A 10,000-nucleotide genomic window follows, 5' to 3' on the forward strand; every position below is an offset into this window, starting at 1 on the left:
AGATCAAACCTGATTGCCTCCCGTTCCCAGGTATAACCCTTACGGGTTTAGCTGCTCCCCTTGAATATATTAAATGAAATGTTTTGAACCGGTGAACAGTACTATCGAGGCAATTACTAACAGCCTGATTGATCAGGCATCGGGATGCAGTTATCGGACGGAGAATCAAGCCTTTACCCTGCTGTATGATTCACGCGGATTTAACAATGATGGGGTATGAACTACATAGTAATATTAGTAATTAAATACTGTATAGATAACTTTTCTCCAACAACACACACGCTGGAAAGGAAGCCTTGAACGATGTATTGTTCCATCTGAGACCATTATTCAGCTGTGATTTGATAATGATTCAGAACGGACCGGAACTAAGTATAAAGTATCTTGTGCTAAGTACGAGTTATACGTGAATTGTTCTAGCCAAGGTATTTGTGAATTGTTCCAGCTACGGTATCGTGGGTTTATTTAATTGTTCCAGTTACGGTACTGTGATTGTGAACTGTTCCAGCTATGGTATTGTGACTATGAATTGTTCCAGCCACGGTACTGTGACTGTGAATTGTTCCAGCCACGGTATCGTGGGTTTTTTAATTGTTCCAGCTACGATGCTGTGACTGTGAATTGTTCCAGCCACGGTAATGTGACTGAATTTTTCCAGCCACGGTATTCTGATTGCGAATTGTTCCAACCACGGTATTGTGACTGTGAATTATTTCAGTCACGGTATTGTGACTGTGAATTGTTCCAGGCACGTTACTTTGACTTTAATTATTCCACAATTCAAAGCGTATGCACACCACTCATCACTTTATGACCAGAAACACTCTTAAAACACTTCCAGAGTGGTCAGGCCTCTTAACTTTGCTTACCTATCGCTTTCAGTGTCCCTACAACGCTTTTCCTGGGCTCTGAACTTCCCCATTTCTTCCCCTTCTCCATTCTTGCAGCTCCCTGTAGCATAAAAAGTATGTATGAGAACTCAATAAGCCCTCGTGGACATCCCTAAATATTTTGGGTTGTAATTGGGTAATTGCCTAATTAGTGAGATGAGTAGGAGGTGACTGGCTATTACACAATCCGTTGCATGTTGCACACAAGCTCCCAATCATGCAGCCTTCAATAAGGGAGAAGGAAGGGGCACCTTGATGCTAGTGAAGTGCTCTTGAGTCAAGGTTTTGTAGGTACCATGCTCCGTTCCTTGGGTCAAACCCGATTATCTCCCCTCCTTCTCTCCTCAGGTGCTGTATAACCCCAATGGGTCGTAATGATCCTCACCCGCCGCGACCTCCAGGTTATTACCCTACTTTAGGTCGTGAAGAGAGAAAACGAAAGGAAAATGATGTTGACAGAGCTGTTAGACTTAATTCCCGACTCCGTCATGTGTAGTTAGAGTGATAGAGACTTATCTTGTCTGGGGCCCCGTAGGGTTTGTAGGGAAGACAAATCACGCTTTACGAAACAATCTTTTTACTAGGACAACGTTTCGCTCTGTAGATCGTTATTAAATCATGGCTCGATAAAGTTCTACAGAGTGAGAAACGTTGTGAGAAACGTTGTGAGAGGCTTGTTGCGCAATGCGTGTCTTTTCTTCCCTATTGTTGACATTACGTCATTTGGAGCAAAGATCTGTGGTGTTGGACTCTGCTGTGAAGGATGTGTATGATCTGTTGTGTTGGTGTTAAGACAAACAGAAAATTCACACTCTAGTACAATATAAATTTATTTATGTAGTGAGAGAAACGTATGATCCAGTTATAAGTTAGTTTATTCAGGTATACACAATTACAGTTACATAGATTATCATACATAACAACATATGTGTACAGAACCCAGTATAACCCCCCAAAAAAAGTCAGACAAAGTGACCTATTTCCATTGGGGTCCTTTTAATATCTTATTATATTATAGAGGGGATAATATCTTATAAATATAAATAGCTCATTCTACCTTATTCCTAGTATATCTCCTTCATAGTGTTAGCTTAAAAAATAAATAAATAAAAAATCCATTTTTGTTTACGTGAGTTGACATTGGTAATATATGTAAAAAAAAAAAAAACTAGTGTTACCTTATAGCTGATAGCGAGGGATATGTGAGCCAGCGGACCACTAACAGCAACAGCCAGGTTGAACAGGCAATAAACAGAAAATGTGAATATAGATACCTAAATATTGCACAAGTGTCTCATTTGTCAATAAACAGCCTGGCCGAGCTGCGAGGGTAAAAAAAAAAAATCGGAACCTGGAGTCCACCTGGCGGGTGTTCCGGGGGTCAACTCCCCCGCGGCCCGGTCTTTGGCCAGGCCTCCCGGTGGATCAGGGCCTGATCAACCAGGGCCTCATCAACAGGTGCCAGAGTTGACATTTGTCAGCTATGTAAAGAACTGAACATGTTAGGGTAACAGAGACTCCTGCTTCATGCAATGGACTAAATTCAAGTTCCCGCTGGTAATATTTATTCTTAATGCTGGTGGTGCAGAAGTTAGCGTGCTGGGCTGGCACTTCTGTGGTCGCAGTTCAATTCACACACGGTTCTTGCCGAACTGAGAGTTTTCAAGTCACCAGAAAGCTGTCTGCAGAGCGAAAGTTGTCCCAGTAAAGCTCTCGGTAGAGCGAAACATTGCCCCTCTTCCTTCCCCTTGCCCCCCACAAAAAAAAATACTTACCGGGATGAAAGTTATGTATTTGTCTTCATTTCCGTCTTCTGTGACGCTCTTCAAACAAATTGTAGTGTTTGAAGATGATGAGAGAGAGAGAGAGAGAGAGAGAGAGAGAGAGAGAGAGAGAGAGAGAGAGAGAGAGAGAGAGAGAGAGAGAGAGAGAGATGCACAAACATCTGGAGAGACGCAAATGATACTTGATGGTGGTGAGAAGTGCTAATGATACTGGAAGACTGTGAAAAATGCTTATGATGACAAAGGTGAGAAAGGTGCAAATGATGCAGGAAGGTGGTGCGAGGGGCCAGTGTTATTGGCTGGTGTGGAGCATAGCTGTGAGAGGGGTTTATCTATAGATTCTCAGACATTGTTTCCTGTAAAAAATTTCCTGTGCCAATTTCGTCTAGAATTATATGAATGAAGAGTTTACTGGGCTACTACTACTACTACGTATAATAATAATAATAATAATAATAATAATAATAATAATAATAATAATAATAATAATAATAATAATAATAATAATAGTAATATAGTATCTTCAACTATTGTTGATAATTTTACTATACTACTAATGATACTACTACTACTACTACTACTACTACTACTGCTACTACTGCCACTACTAGTACTACTACTACTAATAATAATAACACGACTGCTACCACTATTCTTTGGGTAGTCTAACAAGTTACAATGAACAAGGATTGAACTAAGATTTCTCACAAGCGATAACCACAAACTAAGCCTAGGAAGGGAATTCTGTCTTCCATGACATGTCGTGCCGTTGCTGTTAAACCAGAATCATAAGGCGAGTGACAAGCTTGTAATTCCTAATTAACAAGGACTTGTGTTTCAGGGTTTGAGGAGTCTGTTAGTAACAGAACCATACAACAAAATACACAGAAAAACAGAGCATACAACTACGACAAATCAAGAATAAGACGCTAGACGACAGAAACTCACGCACTAAAAATTGCTTATCGTTTATTATTATTGAATATTTTATTATTGTTGATAAAACAAGCAGTATGTGATGCCGTGTGTTTTACTGAGGCGACAAACATCGATAACGTTGTTTTACTGAGGTGACAAACATCGATAACGTTGTTTTACTGAGGCGACAAACATCGATAACGTTGTTTTACTGAGGTGACAAACATCGATAACGCTGTTTTACTGAGGCGACAAACATCGATAACGCTGTTTTACTGAGGCGACAAACATCGATAACGTTGTTTTACTGAGGTGACAAACATCGATAACGCTGTTTTACTGAGGCGACAAACATCGATAACGTTGTTTTACTGAGGCGACAAACATCGATAACGTTGTTTTACTGAGGCGACAAACATCGATAACGTTGTTTTACTGAGGCGACAAACATCGATAACGCTGTTTTACTGAGGCGACAAACATCGATAACGCTGTTTTACTGAGGCGACAAACATCGATAACGTTGTTTTACTGAGGCGACAAACATCGATAACGTTGTTTTACTGAGGCGACAAACATCGATAACGTTGTTTTCCTGAGGCGACAAACATCGATAACGCTGTTTTACTGAGGCGACAAACATCGATAACGTTGTTTGACTGAGGCGACAAACATCGATAACGCTGTTTTACTGAGGCGACAAACATCGATAACGCTGTTTTACTGAGGCGACAAACATCGATAACTTTGTTTTACTGAGGCGACAAACATCGATAACTTTGTTTTACTGAGGCGACAAACATCGAAAACACTGACAACAAATTCCTCAGTAAAATGCACAACGATGTCAATCATATGCAGTAAAACACACACCGACAAAATAAACACAAGTAATTACACACATGAGGGCGTCAAACACAGAAAAAAAACGCAATCTTAACAGAGTAAAAAACAATGACACTAAACATAGTAAAATCCACAACTACATCAATAATCAATAACTAAAACAACAACAAGGAATACAGTAAAACACACTACAACAACAAACACAAAAAAAGAACACGCAACAACAAACACAAAAAGACACGCAACAAACTCAAAAAGGACAAACAACGACAAGTACAATAAAACACAACGACAACAAGCACAATAAAACACACAATGATAACAAGCACAATAAAGCACACACGACAAGCACAATAAAACACACAATGATAACAAGCACAATAAAAATACACAAAAGACAAGAACATAACTAAAACAAGCACAATAAAAATACACAAAAGACAAGAACATAACTAAAACAAGCACAATAAAAATACACAAAAGACAAGAACATAACTAAAACAAGCACAATAAAAATACACAAAAGACAAGAACATAACTAAAACAAACACAATAAAGACACACAACGACTACGCAATACAAGAAAAATGATCATGGTAAAATAATCAGCCAGCACATTTATGGGTCAATGATTTTAATGAGGACTAAACCTTTATCAGCAATTAATAAGTTGGGTGTTGATTATATGTGTCGATAATGTAATGGGGGAGGTGCGGCGGTGGGGTTGTGGAGGAGGTAGAGAGATGTGAAGGTAGGGTGAAGAGATGTGGAGATAGTGTGTTGGAGATCTGTGGAAGAGAGTTGTGGGTTGATGTGAGGATTAGGGAGGAGAGGACAAGTGGCGAGTGGGTGGAGAACTGCCCACCAGGTTTCAAGAAACGTGAAAATTAAGTATGTACGCTTGAATGTAATTGATATAAATGGGGGAGAATTTGAGGGTGTAGAAGTAAGGGGTCTTGACGAGAGGAAAGTGTAGAAATGAATGGAGGATGCTGGAGTGAGTGGATGTGTGGGGATGAAGGAAGGTTGTGAATGTGAATGGAGGAATTTCGTGTAAGACAGCCTAGCAGAAGACTTGGAAATCCACACTTAGGTTACCTGATAAGAAGAAGCATCTGCCTCTATATAGATTAAGAACTATAGTGTATTATCTATGTGTACGAACCAAGGATAGAACAGAATACTCTGTGTGTGGGATTAAGTGGAGGGGTTGAAAGCTAGTGGAGAGAGTAGGAGTGAGTGGAGGATGTGAGAGCAAGTGGAGGGTGTGGGAGTGAGGGGAAGGAAGAGCTACCTTTCCCTCGGGGATAAAAGTAACAAGTACTGCAAAAGATAGAGTGAGCTCGCCCTACTTGCTGAAGAAACAAGAGGCTCAGTGTTTGCAGTGTTGGGAGGTGGGTCAAACCTTCCACCAAAACTCTCTCACAACCATTACACCTCACCACCAGAAAAGGTTTAAGTAAGCAACATCCAGCAGCAGCATTGTCTACCAAACAAACGCCAGATGCAGCATTGCCTACCAAACAAACGCTAGATACAGCATTGCCTACCAAATAAATTCTAGACTCAGCACTGCCAATCAGATCGCGCAGGTATGAAAGGCACTGTCGGCTCGAGTTGGATGAGAATAAGAGGATCGAGAATAAGAGAGTTGGATCGAGAATAAGAGAGTTGTCCTTATGCGAAGGGATAGGGGTCGAGATTCAGCTCTTGGTCCCGCTTCTTAACAAACAATCGATCAGAATCTCTGGAGAAAGTTTTCCAGTTTGCAAGCCATGATAGTTTGTATTGAACGTGCGCCTCCAGAGAGAGAGAGAGAGAGAGAGAGAGAGAGAGAGAGAGAGAGAGAGAGAGAGAGAGAGAGAGAGAGAGAGAGAGAGAGACAGACAGACAGACAGACAGAGAGAGAGAGAGAGAGAGACAGACAGACAGAGAGAGAGATTTGGTGCGACATCCCTGGAAGGTCTTATTCTTTGTTCACTATCACGAGTTTCTTCACACTAGTTTGTAGTCTGTCTTGGATGCTAATCACCAGCTTCTTTCTTCATAATTTTGCTCTAGTTTAGGCTGAGCTTCACCATGCGCAAGATGGACCAGTACCGAGTGAACTCTAGCAGCCATACACTAGACCGCTGCCACAGTTTGTTTACGTCACGCTGAAATTAATCTCTCTTATATGTTGTTTAATTTTTTCAGCATCTTGACAGTATCAAGAAACAGTTGCAGGAGCCTCTTCTCTCTGTTAGGTCATTTGCATATATCAGGAGTGTAAGTCTCAGAGGAATCGCTGTTGCTTATGCTCAGTGTAATATTTCGTTTCCCTTGGGGATAGTTTTTTTGTTCTTCGAATATTCCACAAAATCTTGAAGTGTTTTCCTGTAACCCCTTCCATTTACTTCTAATGTAACGCCTTCCTTTTACTTCTCTTTAACCCCTTCCTTATACTTCTCTTGTAACCATTTCCTTATACTTCTCCTGTAACCCCTTCCTTATATTTCTAATGTCACCCCTTCATGTACTTCTCTCACCCGTGCGTGCATTTCTGTTACCACTGTTTGTACTTCTGCCGTCTCTTCCTGTACTTCTCTCTCCCCTGTTTGTACTTCTTTTGTTACACCTGCTTGTACTTCTATTTTGTGAATTGGTCTCGTGGCACTCACCTATATATTCTCACCTATTTGTATTCATATTTATATTCACATATTTGTTTTCAGCCCATCTGTACTCAACCTATTTTTCTCGCATTTAAGAATCACCAATGTATACTCATCTATTTACGGTTGCAAGAGTTGACTATCAGCTCCCGGGCCTGCCTATTAATTAGCGTTCCTAGAATTTCTTCAGTCGAATGTTTTTGTAGTCTATAACGATGGAGAGAGGAATTGTGGAAGAGAAAAAAGATGGATGTGGCGAGAGTGGCAAAGGTGTGGCAAATGGGAGAAGAACGTGTCTGCTTTGCTAAAGAACGTGTGTGGGAGGAAGCTAGAGAGACCTTCAGGAAGGGAGAAAAAATAGGAGTGGAGATGGTAGAGAAGGAGCAGGAAGGATTGGAAAAAGTGAGTAAAAACGAGTGGAAGTGCGGCTATTGTGGGAAGGTGGTGAGATGGAACGTGTGTGTGTGTGTTTATTTCGTGTGTATGTACCTAACGAACACACGAAACATCATAGACTGGAAATACCTGACGACTGACCACCGCCCTTTCCTCCCCCTCTCACTCTTAACTAATTATTGCCGTGAACAATAGCTGTAATATCCCTCTGTTCCATTCACACACAGAGAAAATAACAGCAACAGTGACATTACTCTTTTCTGACATGCCGTGACCAAGTTCCATCAGAGTCAACCTTAACAGTTGCTTGATTTGAAGAGGCAAATAAAACATACAACTGGGATTCGAACCGCAGTCCTGTGTAACACCATCAGGGATACCATACCAGTGAGCCACCACACCTTGAAAAAACTCAAGTTGCAGGATAGGGTTCCAGTGGGGCAACACTGTATTGAGCTTTTACAAATCATAAGTTGGTAAAGCTTTACACAGAGTGAAGCGTTGTCGTAATGAGACCATTATTTACGTATTTCTACAAAATATAATATAAATTTTGTTATTTTCAGGCACTCAGTATATAAACAACTTGCATTGTTATTGAGCTCAGTGCGCTCGGGGGCAGATAAAAATCCTAAGGACCTGGTGGTGGTATTTTGTTCGTCAGGAAACAAGTGCCCCCTGACGCGGGTCGTCTTAGATAAAGGACAACCCGTTAACCTATTAATTATTTTTAGCTTCAGAGCTGTTTGAGGCGTTTTGTAACATATTTGAAATTTAAGCCACAGTACGCATGTAAATAGCAGACCTGGTGTTATATTATAAACACGTAAATTGCCATATTTTTTAATCAAATCAACTCTCTTACAGGAGTTAAGCTTTTTCCCAATTAAAAAAAAAGATTATCGCTATACAGAATTGTAAGATTGTTCCACATACAGGGTTATCCTCAGGACTTACTTCAAGAGCTAATGGATGAACTAGCCAAAAGCAGGTCTTGCGTGCGTCAGCCAGGAAGGTCACTTGATAACCGGGTAAGAGATTGGTTAATTTCAGGAGTGGTGTATAAGACCCAGTGAGGGGTGGAGGCAGTATGTGGAGTAGCAGTGAGGCAAGGGAGGAGAGAGTACATGGGAAAGGCAGATAACAGAGGGCTGTGGAGTATACACAGTCTAGATTAAGGACTATTACGTATTTCGTAGGCGAAAGTGAGAGAGAAACCTGTTTACAAGACTACACATTCCATGACAAAATGTCAACGGGAGTAACAATGGACTACGGAATGAATTACGTATTAGTGTCAGCATCTCGTGGTATCTTTACAGACGTGAAAAACAAGTGGCACAAATAGGCTAGGAATCTATAATAGTAGACTCTGATCCAGTAGCTACAGGGCACATGAGAGTATATATTAAAATCAGATTAAAGATCTTTCAATCTTTACCTCCTCTATTTACTGGGGTAAATTAGCACTTGTCACTGGTAGTGATATACAGAAGAGACTATTTTTTATATAATTGGAATATAGTAAAACAGAACGCTCTCTTCCTACTCTCAAATTCTTCTGCCTCAACTCCAGGTAGGGAAGAGGATGGATATAACACCATGAACTATGGTAAACATGAATAAAAAATTTTGTTGTAGGAAATAGTTTATCCTACAAAATCTACTGTTGTGTATCTACTGTTGTTCTCCCTATTGACTACTACTACTACTACTACTACTACTACTACTACTACTACTACTACTACTACTACTACTACTACTACTACTATTACTATACTGCTGCTGCTATTTCTACTAATACTACTATCAGCATCAACTATTTAAGTTATCATTACCAAATCTAAGGTTACTGCTAATTTCATATTTTTAATGTAAGGGAGACCATTCGTATCAAATGTAATGAAATTCTAAGAAGTATCTGAGACCTGCCAGAACCCACCGAGTAGTAGTCAGCTCATGGGAGAAAGGCAGCCTCCACCAGAGATGTATTATTTACATCTAGGGATATATATATATATATATATATATATATATATATATATATATATATATATATATATATATATATATAGAGAGAGAGAGAGAGAGAGAGAGAGAGAGAGAGAGAGAGAGAAAGACAGATAGTAACTATAGAAAAGAGGTCTCACACTTCCGAAAGATGTGACAGGGATTCGAACGCGGCAAGCCGAAACGTCAACCTCTTTATTGCGGTCCGCAATAGAGACCAAAACAGTTTGGATAGGAATTTTGAGACCGAGTGAAGCGTTTCCTCTCCATATCTGTGGTATGAAAACGACTTAATGGTCTAGGGCGGACCAAAACGTCCTCTAAAGTTTCCACTTAAAAATTTGAGTGTTTCCGGTGAAGTATTCTAGCCAGGGTATTGTGGCCTTTGTTCCTCCATAAATGGGTCGACGCCTGACAGAGAACCGTCTCAAGAGACCTTTTTTCCAGCCGAACAAAACACTGTTACCACCAAACCCATATTCCTTAAGCAGCCGACCTTAAA

The 10,000-nt window shown here is 40.3% G+C and overlaps 1 protein-coding gene across 4 annotated transcripts in view; it reads left to right on the forward strand.

Moving 5' to 3' along the window:
* LOC128695634 (uncharacterized) overlaps positions 1–10,000 on the forward strand; it is a 556,361-nt gene that overhangs the window by 1,237 nt on the left and 545,124 nt on the right. The window lies entirely within an intron of this gene.

The sequence above is a fragment of the Cherax quadricarinatus genome, chromosome 42 (genome assembly GCF_038502225.1).
Source record: "Cherax quadricarinatus isolate ZL_2023a chromosome 42, ASM3850222v1, whole genome shotgun sequence".
NCBI lineage: Eukaryota > Metazoa > Arthropoda > Malacostraca > Decapoda > Parastacidae > Cherax > Cherax quadricarinatus.